Here is a 6,000-nt window from a genome sequence, read left to right on the forward strand (position 1 = left end):
ACCATAAACAATGTTGGAATCTTTCAGTCTGTTCCATGGATGAAACACTTGCACAGTTGGATTTCTCCTCCATTGCCTGTCATTATGGTTTCTTGATTGCTCTCTTGTGTTCTGATTAGTGGGTTTCTAGCAGCTTTTAGAGGTAAGTTATGTCATTGTGCTCTAGGCAGGGCCGATTCTAGCATTTTTGCTGCCTGAGGCGAATATTAAAATGCTGCCCCCCCCCCCCCCCCCCGCTCCCAGTTAAGTAAATGCGGAAAACTTTACTAACAATTAACAACCCTACAGACAGCTCCCTGACACTGTGTGACTGACTACATGATCTGAGAGGCATTAGTGACATCTAGTACCTTATAGATGACAATCTCTTCCATCAGGAGGACTTTATTCCGGGTTCTCCAATCCATGACGTATCACTGCTGAGTTCACGGCCGGATATCTTCAGCTCCGTGCAGCATCTCCACCCGGCATCCCTAAAAATACCACAGTCACTTACAGTATGAAGTATATACCCCTCACAACACAACTGACCGCACTCTCCCCACATATAACACATCCCTTCATTATCCCTGCTCTCATATATTTAAAGGCCTCGTTATTCACCACCCAATTAAATTATATACAGCTCCCATATACAGATCCCCTACAGCTTAAATAAAATCTTGCCCCACATATACAGCCCCCCAGCTTAGTAATATACTGTATCCCATATACATCCCCCCAGCTTAGTAATATACTGTATCCCATATACAGCCCCCCAGCTTAGTAATATACTGTACTCCATATACATCCCCCCAGCTTAGTAATATACTGTATCCCATATACAGCCCCCAGCTTAGTAATATACTGTATCCCATATACAGCCCCCCAGCTTAGTAATATACTGTATCACATATACATCCCCCCAGCTTAGTAATATACTGTATCCCATATACAGCCCCCAGCTTAGTAATATACTGTACCCCATATACATCCCCCCAGCTTAGTAATATACTGTATCCCATATACATCCCCCCAGCTTAGTAATATACTGTATCCCATATACATCTCCCAGCTTAGTAATATACTATAACCCACATACAGCCCCCCAGCTTAGTAATATACTGTATCCCATATACAGCCCCCCAGCTTAGTAATATACTGTATCCCATATACATCCCCCAGCTTAGTAATATACTGTATCCCATATACATCCCCCAGCTTAGTAATATACTGTACCCAGGGCCGCATCTGCCATGAGGCGAGATGAAAATCTCGCCTCAGGCGGCAGAATGCGGGTCCCTGTAAAGGGCGGCGAAATTTGCCGCTCTAAAGTGGGCGATTCGGGCGTCCATTAACGCCCGAATCGCCCACCAGCTAAATAAATCGCGCCTGTCTCTTTAAGACACAGGCGCGATTTATATGCGGAGCGACGCAGCGCCTTTCCGGCAGCTGCGCGCTCCGTCCTAAGCAGTGACACAGGCGTCATGACGTCATGCGCCTGTGTCACTGCGGAGCCGCGGCTCACAGGAAGACCGGAGTGAAGGCCGCGTGAACACCGGAGCCGCGCCGAGGGAGCAGCTGCCTGCAGGTGAGTATGATTTTATTATTTTTCAAGTACTTTAATTAAATGTAGCTAATAATTAATACTGGGGGGGGGGGGGGGGGCGCTATATAGGGCTAGAAAACGTTTAATACTGGGGGAGGGGGGGACGCTATAGATATCATATGGGGCCATAATTATTTTATACTAAGGGGGGGGGGTGCTATATGTATTATTTGGGACCATAATTATTTTATACTAGGGGGAGGGGATGCTATATTTTATTTGGGGATTTGGGGTTATAATTATTTTATACTGGGGGGATGCTATATGTATTATATGGGGCCATAATTATTTTATACTGGGGGGGGATGCTATATATTATATATCACTAAGCTGGGGGCTGTATATGGGTATATGGGATACAGTATATTACTAAGCTGGGGGCTGTATATGGGATACAGTATATTACTAAGCTGGGGGGCTGTATATGGGGTACAGTATATTACTAAGCTGGGGGCCTGTATATGGGATACAGTATATTACTAAGCTGGGGGGCTGTATATGGGATACAGTATATTACTAAGCTGGGGGGCTGTATATGAGATACAGTATATTACTAAGCTAGGAGGCTGTATATGGGGTACAGTATATTACTAAGCTGGGGGGCTGTATATGGGGTACAGTATATTACTAAGCTGGGGGGCTGTATATGGGATACAGTATATTACTAAGCTGGGGGGCTGTATATTGGGTACAGTATATTACTAAGCTGGGGGGATGTATATGGGACACAGTATATTACTAAGCTGGGGGCCTGTATATGGGATACAGTATATTACTAAGCTGGGGGGCTGTATATGGGGTACAGTATATTACTAAGCTGGGGGGCTGTATATGGGGTACAGTATATTACTAAGCTGGGGGGATGTATATGGGATACAGTATATTACTAAGCTGGGGGGATGTATATGGGATACAGTATATTACTAAGCTGGGGGGCAGTATATGGGATACAGTATATTACTAAGCTGGGGGGGCTGTATATGGGATACAGTATATTACTAAGCTGGGGGGCTGTATATGGGATACAGTATATTACTAAGCTGGGGGGCTGTATATTGGGTACAGTATATTACTAAGCTGGGGGGATGTATATGGGACACAGTATATTACTAAGCTGGGGGGCTGTATATGGGATACAGTATATTACTAAGCTGGGGGATGTATATGGGATACAGTATATTACTAAGCTGGGGGGCTGTATATGGGATACAGTATATTACTAAGCTGGGGGGCTGTATATTGGGTACAGTATATTACTAAGCTGGGGGGATGTATATGGGACACAGTATATTACTAAGCTGGGGGCCTGTATATGGGATACAGTATATTACTAAGCTGGGGGATGTATATGGGGTACAGTATATTACTAAGCTGGGGGGATGTATATGGGATACAGTATATTACTAAGCTGGGGGGATGTATATGGGGTACAGTATATTACTAAGCTGGGGGGATGTATATGGGGTACAGTATATTACTAAGCTGGGGGCTGTATATGGGATACAGTATATCACTAAGCTGGGGGGGGATGTATATAGGATACAGTATATTACTAAGCTGGGGGGATGTATATGGGATACAGTATATTACTAAGCTGGGGGGCTGTATATGGGGTACAGTATATTACTAAGCTGGGGCTGTATATGGGATACAGTATATTACTAAGCTGGGGGGATGTATATGGGATACAGTATATTACTAAGCTGGGGGGCTGTATATGGGATACAGTATATTACTAAGCTGGGGGGCTGTATATGGGATACAGTATATTACTAAGCTGGGGGGCTGTATATGGGATACAGTAAAGCTGGGGGATGTATATGGGTAACAGGTATATTACTAAGCTGGGGGATGTATATGGATACAGTATATTACTAAGCTGGGGGGGATGTACATGGGATACAGTATATTACTAAGCTGGGGGGGATGTATATGGATACAGTATATTACTAAGCTGGGGGATGTATATGGGGTACAGTATATTACTAAGCTGGGAGATGTATATGGGATACAGTATATTACTAAGCTGGGGGGATGTATATGGGATACAGTATATTACTAAGCTGGGGGGATGTATATGGGGTACAGTATATTACTAAGCTGGGGGCTGTATATGGGATACAGTATATTACTAAGCTGGGGGGATGTATATGGAGTACAGTATATACTAAGCTGGGGGGCTGTATATGGGATACAGTATATTACTAAGCTGGGGGGATGTATATGGGATACAGTATATTACTAAGCCTGTTAGCTGGGGGCTGTATATGTGGGGCAAGATTTTATTTAAGCTGTAGGGGATCTGTATATGGGAGCTGTATATTAATTTAATTGGGTGGTGAATAACGAGGCCTTTAAATATATGAGAGCAGGGATAATGAAGGGATGTGTTATATGTGGGGAGAGTGCGGTCAGTTGTGTTGTGAGGGGTATATACTTCATACTGTAAGTGACTGTGGTATTTTTAGGGATGCCGGGTGGAGATGCTGCCCGGAGCTGAAGATATCCGGCCGTGAACTCAGCAGTGATACGTCATGGATTGGAGAACCCGGAATAAAGTCCTCCTGATGGAAGAGATTGTCATCTATAAGGTACTAGATGTCACTAATGCCTCTCAGATCATGTAGTCAGTCACACAGTGTCAGGGAGCTGTCTGTAGGGTTGTTAATTGTTAGTAAAGTTTTTCCGCATTTACTTAACTGGGGAGCGGGGGGGGGGGCAGCATTTTAATATTCGCCTCAGGCAGCAAAATGCTAGAATCGGCCCTGACTGTACCCCATATACATCCCCCAGCTTAGTAATATACTGTATCCCATATACATCCCCCCCAGCTTAGTAATATACTTGTATCCCATATACATCCCCCCCAGCCTTAGTATATACTGTATCCCATATACATCCCCCAGCTTAGTAATATACTGTATCCCATATACATCCCCCAGCTTAGTAATATACTGTATCCCATATACAGCCCCCCAGCTTAGTAATATACTGTATCCCATATACAGCCCCCCAGCTTTGTAATATACTGTATCCCATATACAGCCCCCCAGCTTAGTAATATACTGTATCCCATATACATCCCCCCAGCTTAGTAATATACTGTATCCCATATACAGCCCCAGCTTAGTATATACTGTACCCCATATACAGCCCCCCAGCTTAGTAATATACTGTATCCCATATACATCCCCCCAGCTTAGTAATATACTGTATCCTATATACATCCCCCCCAGCTTAGTGATATACTGTATCCCATATACAGCCCCCAGCTTAGTAATATACTGTACCCCATATACATCCCCCCAGCTTAGTAATATACTGTACCCCATATACATCCCCCAGCTTAGTAATATACTGTATCCCATATACATCCCCCAGCTTAGTAATATACTGTACCCCATATACATCCCCCAGCTTAGTAATATACTGTATCCCATATACAGGCCCCCAGCTTAGTAATATACTGTGTCCCATATACATCCCCCCAGCTTAGTAATATACTGTACCCAATATACAGCCCCCCAGCTTAGTAATATACTGTATCCCATATACAGCCCCCCAGCTTAGTAATATACTGTATCCCATATACATCCCCCAGCTTAGTAATATACTGTATCCCATATACAGCCCCCCAGCTTAGTAATATACTGTGTCCCATATACATCCCCCCAGCTTAGTAATATACTGTACCCAATATACAGCCCCCCAGCTTAGTAATATACTGTATCCCATATACAGCCCCCCAGCTTAGTAATATACTGTATCCCATATACAGCCCCCCAGCTTAGTAATATACTGTATCCCATATACTGCCCCCAGCTTAGTAATATACTGTATCCCATATACATCCCCCCAGCTTAGTAATATACTGTATCCCATATACATCCCCCCAGCTTAGTAATATACTGTACCCCATATACATCCCCCCAGCTTAGTAATATACTGTACCCCATATACAGCCCCCCAGCTTAGTAATATACTGTATCCCATATACAGGCCCCCAGCTTAGTAATATACTGTGTCCCATATACATCCCCCCAGCTTAGTAATATACTGTACCCAATATACAGCCCCCCAGCTTAGTAATATACTGTATCCCATATACAGCCCCCCAGCTTAGTAATATACTGTACCCCATATACAGCCCCCCAGCTTAGTAATATACTGTACCCCATATACAGCCTCCTAGCTTAGTAATATACTGTATCTCATATACAGCCCCCCAGCTTAGTAATATACTGTATCCCATATACAGCCCCCCAGCTTAGTAATATACTGTATCCCATATACAGGCCCCCAGCTTAGTAATATACTGTACCCCATATACATCCCCCCAGCTTAGTAATATACTGTACCCCATATACATCCCCCCAGCTTAGTAATATACTGTATGCCATATACAGCCCCCA

The sequence above is a fragment of the Engystomops pustulosus genome, chromosome 10 (assembly GCF_040894005.1).
Source record: "Engystomops pustulosus chromosome 10, aEngPut4.maternal, whole genome shotgun sequence".
NCBI classification, from domain to species: domain Eukaryota; kingdom Metazoa; phylum Chordata; class Amphibia; order Anura; family Leptodactylidae; genus Engystomops; species Engystomops pustulosus.